This window comes from Oryctolagus cuniculus, chromosome 14, assembly GCF_964237555.1.
Source record: "Oryctolagus cuniculus chromosome 14, mOryCun1.1, whole genome shotgun sequence".
NCBI lineage: Eukaryota > Metazoa > Chordata > Mammalia > Lagomorpha > Leporidae > Oryctolagus > Oryctolagus cuniculus.
Window position 1 is genome coordinate 4,822,716 of NC_091445.1, and position 20,543 is coordinate 4,843,258.

Genomic DNA, 20,543 nt, shown 5'->3' on the forward strand with positions numbered 1-20,543 from the left:
TATGAAAAAAAAAAAAGTAGGATTGAAAATACTGCACCTGTAAATTATTTCATGGAATCTTAGCATTTCAAAAACTTTGAGTTAGACGCTTGGTAATCAAATCAAGATGAAAGATTTAATAGTTACACAGGGTGGTTATATATGAACCTGCTCTGCACCCATGGGTTTCATACCTCAACCTGATTAGATGTGTCACAAATACTAAGAACAGTCAAAAAGGAACCAGATGGGAATGTAAATGAGTACAGTCATTATGGAAAGTAAGTGTGGAAGTTTCTCCGAAAGTTAAAAATAGAACAACTGCACAACTCAGCAATCCCACTACTGAGTATATAGCCAAAGGAAATACAATCAGTCAAAGCGGGATCTGCACTACTACGTTCATTGCAGCACTATCCACCAGTCAAGTCATGCAAACAATTGAAGCATCCATCAACCAATGAGTGGGTGAAGACGATGTGGTATACACACACTTGCAGTATTATTCAGCTCTACACCACGGATGAAATCAGGGGCCAGCACTGTGGCATTGTGGGTAAAGCTGCTGCCTATGATGCAGGCATCCCATGTGGGTGCCGGTTCCTATTCTGACCACTCTACTTCCCATCCAGCCCTGCAAATGGCCTGGGAAAAGCAGCAGAAGACAGCCGAAGTATCAGAGCCTCTGCCACTCATGTGGGAGACCCACATGAAACTACTTGTTCCTGGATTCCGCTTGGCCCAGCATTGGCCATTGTGGCCAGCTGGAGAGTGAACCAGCAGATGCAAGATTCTCTTTCTCTCTCTCTCTGTAATTCTGATTTTCAAAATAAAGTAATCTTAAAAAAGGACAGGATGAAACCCTGCCATTTGTGATAGGTGAGATAAAGCTGGAGGTCATTGTGTTAGGTGAAGTGGGCCAGGCACAGAAAGACAAGGATCATATGACCTCACACAGCTGTAACTTTAAAAAGGTGAACTCATACAAGTTGGGAGGAGACTGGTAGTAACCAAAGCCTGGGGGGAATATGAGGTTGGTCAACAGGTCAGCACTGCAGATGGCTAACAGGAATGAGTTCTGGTGTCCACTGCACTGTCACACAGTGTAATCTCAAGACAGCAGGAAGGGAAGATGCTGAGTGGTCACGCACAGAGAAATAACTTGAGCTGATGTACATGGTGATTCCTCGTCCTTGGTCATCATGCAATGTAGATATCTGCTAAAACATTTCATTGTCCCATAAATAAGGACAATTATTTTGTATTAATCAAAGCGACAAGGAACATGCTGAAGACGGATCAGTTTGAATCTAACAGTGCTGCCACGAAAAACAAACCCAGTGTCCAGTGTCCTCTCTCGTACTCAATATTCCAGAGACATTAAAACCAAAGTGTATTTGTAGCACATATTTCCTCACACAGAAATTAATAAAAATATTATGCATGCTTGTTTTACAGTTCTGGTGCGTGTTAATAATTAAGCTGAGGACTTAGTGTTTCCTGAGAAAGTCTAGATTTAAATGTAGTGATCTGAAACACTGCTTAACTTCTGATAAAACGCTAAACTTCTGATAAAGCATACAAATGTGAAAGCAGAAACAGCAATTATTGGGTAATACAGATGAGACGTGTCTATCATCATATTTTAAGAAAATGTGACATTTCATTTAGTGTACAGTAATTGAACATTTATCATTTGCTATTATTGTCTATTTCACTTTATATAGAAAGACATGGTATTTAAAAATGAAAGAAATTATTTTTTCGTAGTAACTAAACTTGTGTAAAATTGTGATATACAATGTTAGAAAAAAAATCAACAAGTAAACCTGCTGGTGAAGAAGTGGGTGGAGGCAGGCAGGTGTGGGGCAGAGTGGAGTAGGCCGCCACTCTGGACGCTGCATCCCCACTCAGAGAGCCTGGTGTGACTGCGCTAATTCACTCCCGTGGAGGCAGCAGGTGATGGCCCACATACTTGTGTCCCTGCCACTCTTGTGGGGACCTGGATGGAGTTTCTGGGTTCTGTCTTTAGTCTGGCCCTGGCTGTTGTGGGCATTTGGGGAGCGAAACTATAGACGGAAGATTGATCTCTCTCTCTCTCTCTCTCTACCTTTCAAATACATCCATATCTTTTTAGAAACAAGCAGGAAAAATTCACAGATAAATATTTGGTTAGTGACTTTTTTTTTCCTTTTTGGCAGGCCATTGTCTATAATATGCTGGGTTGTTTCCTTCAATATTCATCATTATATACATTCTCTGTGGTTTTTTTTTCTATTATTTAAACATTATTTTATTTGAATGGCAGAGTTACAGAGAGGCAGAGGCAGAGAGAGAGAGAGAGAGAGAGAGAGAGATGGAGACAGAGAGAGAGAGAGGTCTTCCATTCGCTGGTTCACTCCTCAAATGGCTGCAATGGCCGGAGGTGGGCTGATCTGAAGCTAGGAACCTGGAGCTTCTTCCAGGCCTCCCACATGAGTGCAGCAGCACAAGGACTTGGGCCATCTTCCACTGCTTTCTTAGGCCAAAGCAGAGAGCTGGATGCCGGCACAGCAGGAGGCAGCTTTACCTGCTACACCCCAGCACCAGCCCCTCCTGCTATTATTTAAAAGAGAAACATGATAAGTAATTCAGATGAAGATTTAAGCAAGTTAAATTTCTGAAACGTGTTATGACTGTTCATTGTATGCCTTTGAAACTATTGAATAAACTCAATCGAAACATTCCATTTCTTCTCTGTGTAGCTGAGAACCCTTTTCAATTCTTCACTACAGCAGTAAACATGATAGGAGACAACAGGCATATCCTAAAGCTAACACGCTTATAACAGGGGAAAGAAAAAAGAGAAACAACAAGCAAACAAAATACGAGCGTATTTATCCGTGATCTAAGGAGGACAAAAAGAGATGGCAACAGAGCATTCCCAGGACAGTAGATAAGGATCACCGTTTTCAAAGGGAGAGTCAAAGAAATGAGCAGCTCCAACTGAAGGGTCAGGTCACAGTCACCCACACAGCCCTGGCGCTGTCCAGTGCCCCGTCCCACAGGCCAGGATGCTCCAACTTCTCACGGTCTGCGCGGATTCCCTCCCCGTGGCTCAGCCGTCTCGTGGGGACGCTTCTCTCCTCATAGTCATACTTTGGACACAGTTAACAGAGGAGTCTTGAAAATCAGGGGTTTTACAGCTGGATGGCGCAGGGCGGCGTACAGCCCTGTGAGATGGCTCTCTGGGGTGACGGTCATTTCCAGCCACCACCCAAGCACACACAGGCAGTGAACACCCAGGACACAGCACCAGTCCTAGCTTCACTCCATGGACCACGTTTCTGAGTCTTCCACGCGGCCAGTTTACTGACAAGCCATCATTCCCCCTTGGAGGATACTGTGTGGGCTCAGCCTGGAGTAACATTTGCTGTCCCACACTGAGCATTAACGAATGGCACTCTGACAATAAACACTACAAGGACATACGAACTGGTACTCTAACACTGTTCAAAAGTAGATTTCCCAAACCCCCTAACTTAGTAATTTTCATATGGTAGCAATATAAATAATATATGCCTAGAAACAGTAAACTAAATAAGAATCAAATTTTTGGTATCAGAACTTTATATGGGAAGGATGAAGTACCAAATTTATTTGTTTTCATTGCTGGAATTTTTGACACTTGTCTTTCAAGTTTACGCCAAATTCATATGACAAATTTCCCCATGACCTCAGGATCCACAGAAAATCATTAGGCCTAATTCAAAGATTATGTATTATCCATCTATATACATATATATATATATATATATTTTAGATTTAGCTATCTATTTGAAAGGCAGAGTTAGAGAAAAAGAGGGAGAAAGTGGGCAAGAGATTTTCCGTCTGCTGGTGCTCTCCCCAGATGGCCACAACAGGGCCAGGCTGAAGCCAGGTGTGCGGAGCTTTTTCCAAGTCTCCCAAGTGGGTAGTCGAGGCCCAAGTGCTTGAGCCATCCTCAGCCACGTTTCTCAAGCAATTCTCAGAGAGCTGGATTAGAAGTGGAGCAGCCAGGACACACACTGGCACCCATAAAGGGATGCCAGAGCAGCTCAACCCACCATTCCATGATGTCAACCCCTTCATTTATACTAGCTTCAAGCAAAACTCAGGTGTTGCTGCTGCGACATGGCTAAAAGTTCGGGCCTTTATGGGGTGACTAAGCCATGGGAGGGGTGTCCTCTGTGAATGGGATTTGGTGTCCCCATTAAACAGCTGTCCAGAAGCAGTTCCTCTGCCTTGCCATTCTGTCTTCTGCCATGTGAGAATGGAAGAGAGGCCCTCACTCGCCCCCAGGTGCTGGTGCCCTAATCTCATACCGCTGTGCCTGCTGAACTGTATGAAATAAATCTCAGTTCTTTGTAAACTACCCAGTCTCAGGTACTCTGCCACAAGAGCACAAAACAGACTATGACGTAAGCCACAGGTACGTTTTGCTTTGTGTAGTTAATTTAATTTTTGAGAAACTTTTAAAATGGTGATAGTAGGACTGTTGCCTTGGCAATTTTAATGCAAAGCCAAGTTAAATATTTTGGCTATTGGTAGAAGATATATTCTTTATCATACTAAGAAGTCTTCCTGTGGCTGGCACAGAAAGAAACCACCCAATTTTCAAAGAAGCCAAGAACAAGTAGAGCCGCCTTTTGCCTTTTTACCTCTGACTGGTACTGCTGGTGTTTCTCTGTGGAAGTGTGATGTAGCTAATCATCTGCTAGTGGTTTTCTAAACGGAAATCATTATTGTATTTCTCAGATTACATCATGCTTGGTCACCACGGCTTATCCTTCTAAGAGGCTACTCAGTTATATTTGCTAATATTTTATTTAGGACTTTTGCATCTATATTCTAGGTGAGACAAGTCCAGAACGTTCCTTGCTGTTTCACAATTTTCCAACTTGATAATCAAACGATTATTCTGCCTTTTCAAAATGAATTGATGGCAAATTTTTTTTTATAATGCTCTGAAGAAGGCTAGGTAATAAAGTGTTTGTCTATTCACTGAGAGTTAAAATATGCAGTAGTAAAACCTCCTGAACACCAAAGCAATTTTGCAAAGAATCATGGTCATTATTCCTTTAATATTTTCTACTTATATCTCCTTCAACTTTGCTCATTTCACTCTTTCCAGAGCATTTCATTGAGATATTTTGTGGGGAGCAACTGGGAGCAACTCGGACTAGACTAAGTTACTGGAATTAAGACTTATTCTATGCATCTGCTCTCCCACAATATAGCGCTGGGAGAGGAGGAAACAGCTTCTACACAGTTGCCTCCAGTTCAACCAATAAACAGCAGGACCTGCTCCTGATTGGAGGAGAGCAGCGTGCTCGGCGTGTGGGTAGCAGAGTTGGGATTGGTGGAAGAGGACTATAAAGGAGGAGAGAGACAACATGCACCAGGAACATCTAAGGGGAACACCTGTGCAGCCCCCGAGAGAGCCGGCCGGCGGTGTGCCGCTCCCCTGCGGAAGTGGGGAAAGTGGCAGGGGGAACCGCCCTTCCACGGAGGTGGAAGGGTCGGTAGCCAACCCGGGAAGAACCAGCAGCAAACCCAGGGAGGGCCGAGCAGACAGAAGAACAGCGCAGGGTCCTGTGTCGTTCCTCCACGAAGAGGGGGAGCGACATAATGGTGCCGTGACTCGGATATGAAGCCTAGGCAGGGTTCAGTGTCATTCCTCCACGAAGACGGGGAGCGACATAATGGTGCCGTGACTCGGATATGAAGCCTAGGCAGGGCTTTGTGTCGTTCCTCCGTGAAGAGGGGGAGCGACAATATTTGGCTTCATTCATGCAGCTCCCACTGCCACACACTTCACAGACGTGCCCTGTAGCAGCCGTGAGACACACTGCCAGTGCGCCGTGAAGACCTGTTGCTCCTTCTTCCACGCAAAAGAACCCAATCAGGGCATGGCGTCTTGTGTAACCTCGCCCTTCCTTGTCCCCACCACGACTCGAACACAGTCTAGCGAGGTGTGAGCAGCCGAGGCGTGGGCCGTTTTCAGGTTTTGGTGTGAGGGTTTGGAACGCTTTTCGTTTATGCTCTTTCCTCTTCTCATGATCTGGAAGCCACATGTTTGAGAAGCCCTGTGCCATGGCGCAGCACCCACTTGCCCCGGTCCCGGATCACTGTGGGGCCACCTGCCTGCCGCCAGCCCTGCTTGTTCCCGCCCCTCTCCTACACTGAGCAGCCACTCTCAGTCCAGTCTTTGCCAAAAACTAGTCCGCTGGGTCACTTGTTTTCTGTTTTAATATTGTGTTAACTTTTAAAAACAAATTATGTCCATGTTCCTGTCATTTTAATGATTTAGTATTTTCAAACTTCTTAAATTAGCAGCTTTTTTTTTTTTCTTAAATAAAGACTACAGAACTATGAATTTGGCTCTGGATTCACATTTGGTTGCACCTGCAGTTTGATGTTGGTATTCACTTTTTTTTTTTTTTTTTTTAATTTAGGAGGCAGACAGACAGACGAAGAGGGAGGGACACAGAAAGAAAAGGGGAGGGGGCACCCCACAGGAGGTTCACTCCCCAGACCCCTCAGTGGTGAGAGCCATGGGTGGCAGGAACTGAGCCATTACTGTCAGGCCATTACTGTCGCCCGAAGGGTCTGAATTAGCAAGGAGCAGGAACCGGAAGCCGGAGAACTAAACCCAGGTACTCGGACGTGAGATGCAGACATCTTGGCCAGTGTCTCACATCTTTTTCTTAAATCCTCTAATGAGCATAATTTTTATTTGCCAGTTATTGGCTATAACTGGAAATCAAAATTACATTGATTAAAGATGATTTAGTGGAAAAATGACAACACCAGTACTTAACTTTGCAGATGTAATCAAATATAAACTTTAATTACCAAATGGTTGGAGGTTTTATTTTTGATTTTTCATTTTAGTTTCCTAACTATGGACAGGTAGAATATATTATAAAATCTCTGTATTTAAGAATTAGTTGAATAAATTTTTTGGCGCAACCAATGATCAATTTTTATAATTTCTCACAGTTTTATAATCAAATATGCATTGTTTTGTGTGTAGTTTTGTTCACTGGCTTAATACTTCACATCGTCTCTGATTTCTGTCCTACCTGCTATCCTTAGCACAAACTTTTGGAAACTCTTGGGCAGTTATTGTGGATTCTACCCTTTAATAAAGTGACTTTCCTCTCTGCATTGAGTAATCAGAGCCTTAAGCCTGCTTTCTCTGAAGCTAAAGTGCAGAGCTGAGTTTTCCTTTAATTGTGTTCCTATAATAAACCGTCTCCTGCCCAGTTATTTTCAAAACTCATGCTACATTCCAGCTAACAGTTACATTTGTCAGCAGAAAAGTCCTGTAACATGCATTTAGTGAGGCTTCTTTAAAATCAGGAAAAAATTTTTTCTTTGTCTTAAGTTTTTAAAGGTATTGCAGTTGAGACAAACCACAGTGTTTGCCTTCCTTCCCCTGTTCTATGGGGCCCTCTATCCACTTCTCAAGCCTCTGACAAACACTTGGAGTTTAAGGCACAGCCTTCTCATTTTTGTCATTTCTGATGACTTCTGACCTCTAAATGCCATTGGGTAGCTATACGTCCAGCATCAAAAATAAAGAACTCCAGGGCTGGCACTGTGGCGCAGCGGGTTAACTCCTTGGCCTGAAGCGCCGGCATCCCATATGGGCGCCAGTTCTAGTCCCGGCTGCTCCTCTTCCCATCCAGCTCTCTGCTATGGCCTGGGATAGCAGTGGAAGATGGCTCAAGTCCTTAGGCCCCTGCACCCACGTGGGAGATGCGGAAGAAGCTCCCGGGGGATTGGCGCAGCTCCAGCCATTGCGGCCATCTGGGGAGTGAAACAACGGATGGAAGACCTCTCTCGACCTCTCTCAGTAACTCTGCCTGTCAAATAAATAAAAAATAAATCTTTAAAAAAAAAAAGAACTCCAATTCTATCCAATTTTATTTCACACATTTCTCAGCTGGACAGCGGACGGGTGGATGCTGTGTCCCGGTCTGGGTGCACACACAGGGTCTCTGCTGATTCAGGGCCATGGCTGCCACTGGCATCAGTATTCAGCGTTGCAGAGCCGTGTGACACCAGCCTGACTTTGGCGTCTCGGGACAGAATTTGTTTTTTCTTTATTGCACAGGTTGCAGGCGTCAATCACGGGGCTCCACCCTAACGGCCTCACCTGATTCCAGTCGCTGCATGAAGGAGCACCTGTCAGCATGGCAGTGGGATTACGTTTCCACAGTGTCAGGGCCTCACGAAGGGGGACACTCAGAGCACAGCAGAAGGGAAAGTAAACATACGACTGGAAGCCGAACTGAGGACCCACCTCCTGTCTCCTTTGCTGATGCTCCCTATTTTGACCTTGCACCCTGTAGCAGGATCCGGCCTTACTCCTTGTGCCGGGGTGAGGGTGGGGGTGAGGGTGGGGGTGGGGGTGGGGCATTTCTTCCCGGCACTACATTCTGACTCAGTTTCCACCCAGCTAGTATTCAATGTCTCGGAGACCAGTGCTGACATGCAGCCGAGTTCTTTCCTCGGGTCAGCTGAGGAGTACGTCTGCCACTGCACTTCCACGGCCACGGCTGGGTTCCCACGGCCTGCAGCTGGATTCGAAGGGGGCTGTTCGCCTAAGCAGATCCCACCCACTATTTCTCCCCATGCCCCCTGAGTGTTTTCTCCACTGGAGAGCATTTCCATTGCTCATTCTATACCATCCTAAGGATGACTACCTACACACCCCGCTGCCTGTTGCCTGATCACACTCTGTGTTCACACTCTGTGTTGGCTTCTTGCCAACGGGCTGCTGGAAGCCTCTCTCAGTAGCTAACGTTCTCATCCGAGCACGGCCTCGCCTTAGAATCCAAGAATCCAAGGCACACTGGTTCTGACTGCAGCACCACAGGACTCCTGTTTAAGACATTCTTTCAAAAACCTTAGCCACAGAAGAGACTATAATCATGGAGGTATAGTTCTGCATTACCAATATGCATCACTGTAATTTTTACTTGTGTGTTTGATTTTTTTTTCCAAGAAGGCAATCATTGTATTCTTATCTTTTTAAAATGTCATATTGCTTATACATCAGTAATGAGTTCAACAAAAAAAGAGTATCTCCTAGGAAATAACTTTTTCTTCTGAAATTTAGAGAAATTAAACTCACAGGAAAAAATTCAGTAAATCTGAATTTTTCCCCCTTCAACAGCAATATCAGTGTGGATCTGAAACTGTATGCATCTAACATGAGGGGGGCTTCAAAAGATCCGTGGGAAAATGGAATAATAAGACATAAACTCCCCATGCACTTTTTTTTTTTTAAATTATTTTTGACAGGCAGAGTGGACAGTGAGAGAGAGAGACAGAGAGAGAAAGGTCTTCCTTTGCCGTTGGTTCACCCTCCAATGGCCGCCGCTGCAGCCGGCGCACCGCGCTGATCCGATGGCAGGAGCCAGGATCCAGGTGCTTTTCCTGGTCTCCCATGGGGTGCAGGGCCCAAGCACCTGGGCCATCCTCCACTGCACTCCCGGGCCATAGCAGAGAGCTGGCCTGGAAGAGGGGCAACCGGGACAGAATCCGGCGCCCCAACCGGGACTAGAACCCGGTGTGCCGGCGCCGCAAGGTGGAGGATTAGCCTATTGAGCCACGGCGCCGGCCCTCCCCATGCACTTTTTAAAGCTCCCATGTATACCATTAAACATTAAATTCTATGTAGAATAAATTGTTAGATATGCTTAATGGGGCCAGTGCAAATCCCGGCTACTCTACTTCTGACCCAGCTCTCTGCTAATGCACCTGGGAAAGCAGTGAAGATGGCCCAAGTGCTTGGGCCCCTGCACCCACATGGGAGACCTGGAAGAAGACCTGACTCCTGGCTTCTGCCTGGCCCAGCCTTGGCCATTGTGGCCATCTGGGGAGTAAACAAGCAGATGGAAGATCTCTCTCTCTCTCTCTCTCTCTCAGTCTCTCTTGTCCTTCCCTCCCTCTTTAATTCTGACTTTCAAATAAATAAATCTTAAAAAAATCTCACAAATATGACTAAGTAGAAATTTTAATAGGTTTTAAAATAAAAATTCTAAATTACTTCACCAAATCACAATATTTTAGGATGTTTTCCATCATTGAGTAATTTTATTTCAAAAAAGTTATTACAGATAAAAAGAGACCTTGAAAGTAACTTGAGGGGCCGGCACTATGGCGTAGTGGGTAAAGCTGCCACCTACGGTACTGGCATCCCATATTGGCACCGGTTTAAGTCCCGGCTGCTCCACTTTCCATCCAGCTCTCTGCCATGGCCTGGGAAAGCAGCAGAAATTGGCCCAACTCCTTGGGTCCCTGCACCCACGTGGGAGACCCGGAAGAAGCTCCTGGCTCCTGGCTCCTGGCTTCGGAACAGCAGAGCTCCAGTCACTGCAGCCAATGGGGGAGTGAACCAGTGAATGGAAGGCCTCTCTCTCTGCCTCTCTTTCTCTCTCTGTGTAACTCTTTCAAATAAATAAATAAATTTTTTTTAAAAAAAGAAAGTAACTTGAACAGAAACACTACTGCCTAGTTTTAGAAGATGTTGCTTTTTCTTTAAAAGTGGCATAACAGGTGCTCATACAAGGGGTAACATGAAAATTATCTGATAATAAATGAAAATACTAGTTTGCGTTAGTTCCAAGCCGGCAAGGGGAGCCAAGCCAGTGAGGCAGCCTCTCACTCAGCTTTGTTAACACTGAGTCGGCTCTGCTTCGGTCTGTCTCTGGGCACTACACTACTGACTTCGGGCCACACAACAGAGCAAAGCACTGTCACACATCAGCACAGACAACCACACAGACCCGGGGAGACCCGCAAAGGGGGCTTCTACACCAGCATCATGTTAGGAGATGACCTAAAAAATGCCTTCGCCAAGATCTCAAGGAGACACAGAACGCACGTAACTGCAGTAGAACAGACTCAGCAATAATGGGCGCTTTCTGAAAGAACAGAGAAGCAAAGTAAAAAAACAGAACAAAACAAAACTATATGTTGTAGACTTGCTTATAAGAAACAAAACAAAGTCTTCTGGGACGGTGGTTGAGACCCACGGGGCCAAGCCGCGTCCATCCTTTTCTCAGGACCTCCAGGCCAGTGCTCTGGTGGCCACTGTCGCCCACACGGGAATCTGCATGAGACACTGCCAGCGCGGAAAGACGCTCCTACTGCTTCAACAGAGGGTCAGTGCGGCTTCTTCCTCCTTCCTCCCTCCTTTTTTTTTTTTTTTTTTTTTTTTACAGGCAGAGTGGACAGTGAAAGAGAGAGAGAGAAAGGACACTCCAATGGCTGCTGCGGCTGACGCACTGCGCTGATCCGAAGCCAGGAACCAGGTGCTCCTGGTCTCCTATGCGGGTGCAGGGCCCAAGCACTTAGGCCATCCTCCACTGCACTCCCTGGCCACAGCAGAGAGCTGGCCTGGAAGAGGAGCAACCGGGACAGAATCCGGTGCCCCGACCGGGACTAGAACCCGGTGTGCAGCTAAATGCCTTCAGACACTGTACTGAATTCTTTGGATAGTCACAAGGCAAGAAACCTTCACCCTCAAAAAGTTCACTTACTTTTTGGAGAGAAGAAGACAAAATTCATTCGTTCAGGTGTTACAAAAACAGTCAGTAATGAGGGTGGAAAAAAGAGTTGTGAGTTAAACTTTGAATTTTGGTTTTCAATTAAAATATTTGAATATGATAGTTTTCCAAAAAACAGCTTTGAATGGAACTTCAAAACTTTCAGGTTTTTAAAGTGACACAATGAGATGTTTTCGGTTTTTACATGTTTTAAATCAATCATTCGACTCTAACTTTCATTCATTAGTACATTTTTTAAATCCAACAAATATTTACACATACTACATGAGGGGCTTCAAAAATTCATGAAAACTTCAGATCATCTTTTGAAAATTTTTTATTTACTTGAAAGGCAGAGAGAGAGAGAGAGAGAGAGAGAGAGAGAGAGAGATAAGTAGGTAGGTAGGTAGAGACAGATCTTGTCCACTGTTTCACTTCCCAAATGCTCACAATTGCCATCTGGCCATGCCACAGCTGGGATCCAGGAACTCAATGTGGGTTTCCCAAGGGTGGCAAGAACCCACCCACTTGAGTCACCATCTGCTTTTCCCAGGTGTACATGAACAGGAAGCCGGAATCGGAAGCAGAGCAGTGACTTGAACCAGCCACTCACACAGGACAAGCATTAGGTGCAGCGGTTACGACGCCACTCGGGACACTGGGGATATGACTGAGAGACGGATACTGTGCTGAGCAGACCTTGTTCTTGTGCTCAGGAGTTTGTAATCTTAGAGAAGGAGACAGGATCATCACACACATATTACTGACCAACAAGATAAACGTTAAAGAGGGGATAGGAAAGATGGACTTCGAGGGCCTTAGAACATTCCCTAGAAATAGCATTAAAACTGGAACCTGAAGAAAGAACTGGGGACAAGGAGGCAAAAAAGCATCAGAGAGGGGGACAACTGATTTATAGTACTGCAAATTACAAGAACTAAAAAGCCAAGATGCCAGAGTTAGCAGGAGAATGACAAATGAAATATTAAGAATGGCCAACGTGGCTGACTACAGGACTCCAACGCATGGCATGAGATGATTTCGCCTTTATCACAGGATCAACAGGAAGTCCTCTAAGGCTTTTGGGAAAGTCAGCACAGAGCCATCAACTCTATTGGAGTCCTTCAGGATTAGCACACCTGTAAGTGGTGGAGAAGCGCGGCGGAGCTGAAGTCAGAAACTGCGGGGCGCTGGTGAGAGTGGTCAGAGCGGGCGAGGAAGGGGACAAGCACGCCGAGGCCAGCTCTCTGGGAGAAGCACCGCCGGGATGCACAGGGCAGGTATCACTGGACGTGTGCCCGGTTTGAGGGGGGATGGAGAGGAGGCCGGGTGGAATCGGGTGCTCAAGTTAGACAGTCTACTAGATTCAGCAAGAACACTTCCTAGCAGCGCCATTCCTGGAGGGGTTTCCAGAAAATTCCACACTTCCCCACTTGTTATCAACCTCATTGACCTTGTATGTGAAACTAGTTGCTTTCAATTTAAGTCCCTCTCATAGTTTTCCCATACTACAGAGAAAACAGCTGACCACCTAGGTATATAATTAATTATAGCATCACCATCAGCAAACAATGAATAAAAACGTACAGTTTCTATAACTCACCCATACATTTGATTGTAATAACCACAATATTAAATTGAAATTTTCTGTTTTCAGGCTGAAATCAGCCCTAAAGGGCCAGGCCTGTTTTCTTCCGTTGTACACACGCAGTTACCAGTGTCTGGCATGAGGTCAGTAAAAGTTGGCTGAACTTGAACCAGAGCTGTTTTGAGGACATGTTTGTGTCTGTCCCCCAAAAAACTGTTGTGTCATTTATGGAATTAATTACTCAATAATTCCAAAAGTCTAAAATTCTAGTCTATAAAAGTAGAATTCTACAATTACTACTATCCTAAATCTAAAGTACCCTGTACTGCTTTATGTCAAGGGAGGGTTTCAAGCTCCTAAAAGAAAAACTGGCAGAAGTCCTTGTGGCTTGGACAGCTTTAAAGGACACTAAAGTGAAATACATTACACACGCTTTGTGTTAGTAGTCACTGTAGGTGATGCAGATGAATCAGTGCACCGTCACACAGGAGATGTCAACTGATTTTAGTATCATGTCATCTGAACAGGAATTTGACTCCTGTACAATGACCGCATAATTCATGTCAGGATCCAGTGCTAATACATGGCTGTCAACTACATATTGTCATTAAGTTAACAAGGTATTAGACACCATCTTGAAAATAGAGCCGTAGGCTGGCACCGTGGCTCACTAGGCTAATCCTCCGCCTGCGGCGCCAGTACCCCGGGTTCAAGTCCCGGTTGGGGCGCCGAATTCTGTCCCGGTTGCTCCTCTTCCAGTCCAGCTCTCTGCTGTGGCCTGGGAAGGCAGTGGAGGATGGCCCAAGTGCTTGGGCCGTACACCCACATGGGAGACCAGGAGGAAGCACCTGGCTCCTGGCTTCAGATCAGTGCAGCGCGCAGGCCGTAGCAGCCATTTGGGGGGTGAACCAATGGAAGGAAGACCTTTCTGTCTCTCTCCACTGTCTAACTCTGCCTGTTAAAATAAATAAATAAATAAATAAATAAATAAAATAGAGCCATAGAATAGTATCTATCACTGTGAAATCACAACTGGTGACCACTCAATTAGGCAAGTTCAGAGGACTTATTTAACTTATTTAACAAAAACAAAACAAAAACCTAAGACAGAAAGCATGAGCAGGTACAGGCAGGGCTTCATTGAGGAATACGGGAGGGAAGGGAAGATTTGTAAGCAATCCTAAACCTGCAGTGGAAATTCAAAATACAGATAGCAAAAGTGACAAAAGTACAAAGAGAAATCAGTGAAACCATAATTACTCCAAGAGTAACAGACCAAAATTTAGATGTGGTCCCAACAAGTTTGATCTAACGGGCACTCACAAATCCCTCAAATAGAAATCTGACATTACTTAGCGCATCCCTCCCACTGTAGGCACAAATGGCGCTTGCTAAATAGAGTACAGTGGAATTCGAGGGTCTATTTTCAAATTTTTGGTAAAGAGAAAGAAACGATCGGTTCACCAACGTAAGGTCATATACACTGACGTATAATACAGAGTGTTAAAAACATGGCGAGGCGGTGAAAGCAAGGCTGACTGCTTAACCTGCACCGAGTGGAGAGCGAAGAGAAAGGTCTCAGAAGGAAGTACGCGCCGTGCCAGTGGCAGCAGAGGCACTCCCAAGCTGCAGTCCCTCCGCCTAGTCCAGAGCGCCTCGTATCTCTTCTGCGTTAGTAAGGAGCCTGGGTTTTCCATCTCCCTGGGGCAGCGCCACCTTCCTGCCATCACAGACTCTTCGAAGCAGCTCTGGGGAGCTGGTCTGCACCAGCTTCCGGGAGACCGCAGCCCTCCTAAAGGCACTGATCACTCAGAACACAGTTCAAGGTAAATGACATGAGAGATCACACTAAGTGGAAAGACCACCAAGCTCTGGGTTAACTTCATGGAAGCCACTCTAGGTTAAAATACATCTTAAAGCAAAGTTAAAAGTGGTGGAAAGGAATAAAGGCGATTCAGATGAAAACAACAACATGAGTATGCATACAGAAAGTCATGATTTCGGAATTAAAGAAGACGGAAACAGCTCCCTCGCTAGTCACGGCGGGAAAACACATCTGGGAGACAGGAACAGATAACTCGGAATTCTTGAACAGGAAGACAAATTGCACCCAATCAGCAACACGGAGGTACAGCAGGTCTCCAAGCCATGAATCAACTCAATAACCTGGTGACAGTGACAGCCTTTTTGGCAGTAAAGAAAGGAAAAAGGAATGAGGAAAAGCTGAAGGCAGAGACACCAGCCCCAAAAATGACTCAAGTTGTTAGGTGGGAAAAGTGAATGGCTGGAACTGTGATGGAGACAAATACGGATGACGAGAGGGAAGGTAGGAGAGAAATGGCCGGATCAGCTTTCAGACACTATTACACACGGTTCATCAGCAACAACAACGAACAGGACCCTGTGCGCTGTCAGTCGCTGAAGCTCCGTGGCAAAGGCTCCTCCCCCAGACACTGCGCATCCTTGTGGTCCCTACCTTACTGAGTTGCTGGAGGACTAAATGAGTTAATTTCGGGAAAGCAATCATAACAAAAAATAAAGGATCAATACATATTAGCTATTGCTAATGTGATTTGCCAAGTTTGAGCTGATCCGCAGTGAGATTTGCTGATACAGTATGGAAGGGCAAGGCTGGAAGACAGCTTTGGTATTTATTTTCTTTTTAAAATTTTATTTACTTATTTGAGAAGCAGAAAGCAAGTGAGCTCACGGACATGCAAGCACACTACCACCTGCTGGTTCACTCCTGAAAAGTCTGCAACAACCAGGGCTAGGCCAGGGTGAAGCCAGGAGGTAGGAACTCAGTCCAGGCCTCCCCAAGTGGGAGGTAGGAACCCAATTACTTGAGCCATCAGCAGTGCCTCCCAGGGTGTGCGTGAGCAGGAAGCTGGAATCAGGGGCCAGAGCTGGGAATTTGTAAATAAATAAATTTGTAAAGTAAAAAAAGAGAAAGATTTAGAAGTCAAGAAAGGAGACAATTCCTGCTGGATGATTAAAAATGTTGAGTGAGGGGCCAGTGTTGTGGCATAGTGATTGAAGCTACCGCCTGCAACACAAGGATCGCAGGGGGGTACCGGTTCTAGTCCCGGCTGCTCCACTTCCAATCCAGCTCCCTGCTAATGGCCTGGGGAGGCAGCAGAAGATGGCCCAAGTTTTTGGGCCTCTGCCACCCACATAAAAGATCCGAACGAAGTCTTGGCTCCTGGCTTCAGCCCGGCCCAGAGCTGGCCATTGTGGCCATCTGGGGGCTAGCTGATGAAACATCTCTCTCCCTCTGCCTTTCCCTTTCTCTCTGTAACTCTAACCTTCAAAATAAATAAATTAATCTTTTTTTTTTTTTGACAGGCAGAGTGGACAGTGAGAGAGAGAGACAGAGAGAAAGGTCTTCCTTTTGCTGTTGGTTCACCCTCCAATGGCCGCTGCGGCCGGCGCGCTGCGGCCGGCGCACCACCCTGATCCGATGGCAGGAGCCAGGAGCCAGGTGCTTTTCCTGGTCTCCCATGGGGTGCAGGGCCCAAGCACCTGGGCCATCCTCCACTGCACTCCCTGGCCACAGCAGAGAGCTGGCCTGGAAGAGGGGCAACTGGGACAGAATCCGGCGCCCCGACCGGGACTAGAACCCGGTGTGCCGGTGCTGCTAGGCGGAGGATTAGCCTAGTGAGCCGCGGCGCTGGCCAATAAATTAATCTTTTTAAAACAAAGTTGAGTGAGGGACGAGTGTTTGGCCTGGCTGGTAAGACGCCAGTTAGGATGCCCACATGCTTTCTAGGTTTGTGTCCTGGCTCTGCTCCTGTCTCAAGCTTCCTGCTAATGTGAACCCGGGGAGTCAGCAGGCAATGGCTCAAGTAGCTGGGGCCCTGCCAACCAGATAGGAAACCTGGACACAATTCTTACCTCCCACTTTCGGCTGGCCATTGCAGACATTTGGAGAGTTAACCAGCGGATGGAATCTTTCTGTCTGTCCCTCTACCACAAATAATTATTTTAAAACACTGAATGATGTGCTGATCAAAAATTTTAGGAGAGAAAAAGGTACTGAATTTCTGTTAATTAAAAATAATTAACTGTGACCTTGTACATCAGATATTTAGAGTATAAATACGAACAGGGCATGGTTATAGCCCTAAAGGAGTTCATGCAGTTTGCTGGGGAACCAGAGACACCAACCAGAAGGCTTTCACAGGAAGTCCATCCTCAGCGTTTTGGGAGGGCTCCTTGCAAACTATTATTTCAGAGTAGCTGAAGATAACACTCGTGCAGGTGAAGAAGCACTCATGAGTTTTAGCATGCAAGCTGGATTATAAGGTGCCAAGAAGGAAGTGGGTTGTTGAGAAACGGGTGTTGGCTCTGAACAAGGTGGTCGCGTGGAGGTTGGGATCAGAGGAGGACGGAGTGCAAGAGGAAGATACACTAGGAGCCTGGGTCTCTAAGAGCCAAAGACGTGAAACTGAGAACAAGGCGTGAGGAGTAAAGTCGGGAAGCAAGAGGCCCCCTCCCCAGTCGGCCGGGGCACAGGGCTGTCGTCACCTCCAGGGAAGGAGGCAGGAATCGGATGATGGGGAAGCCGTGTAGCGCGCACCTTACTCCGGTCTCCGCCCTCTTGCTCAAGAGAGATGCAGTCACCCTCGGCAACAGAGAAACCGGAACAGGCGGCATTCGGGAAGAAGTCTGAAACATGCTAGGAAAAATGAGTCATCAGTGGAAGAGTGAAGGACAGACCTGCCAAGAAGGACACCAGCCAAGCGTGTGTGAGAAATGGACACCTGTGAGGACGACGCCTACTGGGTGAGAGCATGGGCCTCAGTGCGGGGAGCAGTGACGGTCAAGGCCAGACGGGAAAGTGCTGCTCAGAGCACTCACTAATTTGGCTTTAAAACAACGACCTTCAACCACACCCCACTGGTTTAAAATTATAGTAATTGATTAGTCAGTGTATGTACACAGCTCACAGCAGTCATACCTTTCTAAATCTGAACTTTTTATTTTCTAGGAAAATTACATAGCAGATATTTAAGCATTACAGAATTACCAAAAAAACTAAAGAAGCACCTAGCAATAGAGATAAAGTGAAATATTACATAGCTAAGTATTATTACAAATCAAAAATTCAAAACGGAAAGTGAAACAAAAATTAAATGGGATAAACAAAACACAAAATAATACACATTCTAGATATTTCTGTCAAATGCAAGTGGCACAAACACTCAGGTAAAAGGGATAACTCAGACTGAACAGTTAAACGGGATATGTTACATGCTGAGATACACTCTACGTATAAAAACATATGGAAGTTATAGGCAAAGGCACAACAAGACACACACACAAATATCATCAAAAGAAAACTGAAGTGCCTCTATACATATTAGAGAAATTAGACTTCAAGACAAAGAATAACAGAGAAAAATAAAGTTTCGTAACAAAAAAAACCAAATGATCAAAAGACAAGATAATAGAAAATGTTTTGTACTTAATTAATAAGCTTGAAAGTTTATGAAACCAAGACTGTTAATACTCGAGAGACAAGTTTATAATTAAAGACAGAAATTTTTACTTCTCTCTCAATAATTGATAGAACAATTACACAGAAAATCAATAAACTGTCATTCTTTTAAATAACATTAGATAAAAGAAAAATTACTGGAAAATTTAAAACTGCTTTATACTGCATAATAATGTAAAAATAGTATGTCAATAATTGTGGGATACAGTATTTGTGTACAACATTAAATTTTATAAAATAAAAGATCAAAATCAATGAGAAAATTTCCATGCTAAAAATTTAGAAAAACAAGAGTCATTAATTAGAATGGAAGTAGTCAATAGAAGCAGAAAACAATAAAGTACAAAAAAGGAAAATTCATGTAACCAAATCACCTGGAGGAGTCCCTGAACAGTAAACCAGACTCAAGAAAAGGAACAGAGAGAAGACAGATAGTGACTTTATCAAAACTGAGTTAGGGGAAATCAAAACTTATCCTGCCAACATGAAAAGGAAATATTATTAATAAATAAATGTACAGCAATTAATACATGAATATTCTGAGAAAAACTAATGGCTAAAACTGGACTGAAAATACGAAATCTGAACAGAACCATACTTACTAAATAAGTGTGTTAACAAACGTCTCCCATTAACAAAACTCCGACCCATATAAAAATGTGCAGCTCATTTCATGAGCCTAGTATTCCTCTGACAGCAAAACCAGAGAAGATAAAGGAAACCACACATCAACCATCTCTCATCAATGCAGACAAACCAAATATCCTTCTACACTCAGAGAAACTGGACCCGACAACACACGGAAAGCAAAGCGGGAGTCCGGTGTTGGTGTGGGAGGCGTGGAGGCCGCCACCCCGCCCGCACAGGAAGCAGGGAGCTGGCCAAGGTGCAGAACCCACCCTTCTCAGATGACCTGGGAGCTCAGGTGGCCGGGACGCCAGCCTGAGGCAGAGCCCACGGGCAGAAGCCTCCCCGGGAGGCAGCAGCTAGGCTGGGTGACAACTGCCGAAGGCTTGCTGTGGTCTGGGAGCCCAGGCAGGGGGGTCTCTGCTGGGTCCTGCCAGCAGGAGCCGCGGTCATTGGTGGGGGTTGGGGGTGTCTTCCCGCTCCTGGCAGAGGGAAAGGACAAAGAATCCGGCATTCTGCTCTTCTTCACCAGCTCCGCCCCAGAGAGAAACCAACCTGCTATTTCAGAGCCTGCTGTCCTGGGGCCAGGGACATCCTCATTCCGGCCCACCCCAGCCATCCTGTCCCACCAGAGGGACAGGCGGCGACAGGGACTGAGAAGCACGGGGGAAGGCCACAGTGAGAGACCACCATGGTACTGACAGGCCGCCAGCCACAGCTCCTGTTCCCCGGGGCGTCGCCGCCAGCTCTCGGGAAGAACGCTGCAAGGCAGCAGAGAAGGTGCCTTGGGTGACAGCACTCGCAGACAGGACGTGGCGGAATAATAAAGCATCTCCAGGCCTGAGGACATAGCAACAGACACTCCTTAAGTGGACAGCAAAGACCGCAGGGAGATGAACACCCAGCCTAGACAGAATACCAAGAGGTCTGGGATCCCTACAAAAAGTGCAACACACATGAAACGGGAACACGAGAAAGAGAATAAGGAGCAAGAGGAACAGAGGCCACATGACTAAGATTCCTCCAGGTGCATGCCAGGCACCGGACCACACGAATGGAAGCACAGAGAAGACCAAGCAGCGTAAAGGCCACAAAGCCGAAACAGGCGAAACACTGACCGCAGGCCTCTCACAGACAGCAGAAAACGGAAGATCAAGGGCAAACTTCTGAGAGAGGCCGCAGACAGCACAACCACAGAACACCTTGCCTAAGAATTCCATCTGAATCCTCAGCAACCCTGCAAGCAGAAAGAGAGTGCTGACAG

The 20,543-nt window shown here is 45.8% G+C and overlaps 1 protein-coding gene across 20 annotated transcripts in view; it reads right to left on the reverse strand.

The window, feature by feature from the left end:
• Positions 1-20,543, reverse strand: part of SSBP2 (single stranded DNA binding protein 2) — a 308,220-nt gene that overhangs the window by 81,837 nt on the left and 205,840 nt on the right. The window lies entirely within an intron of this gene.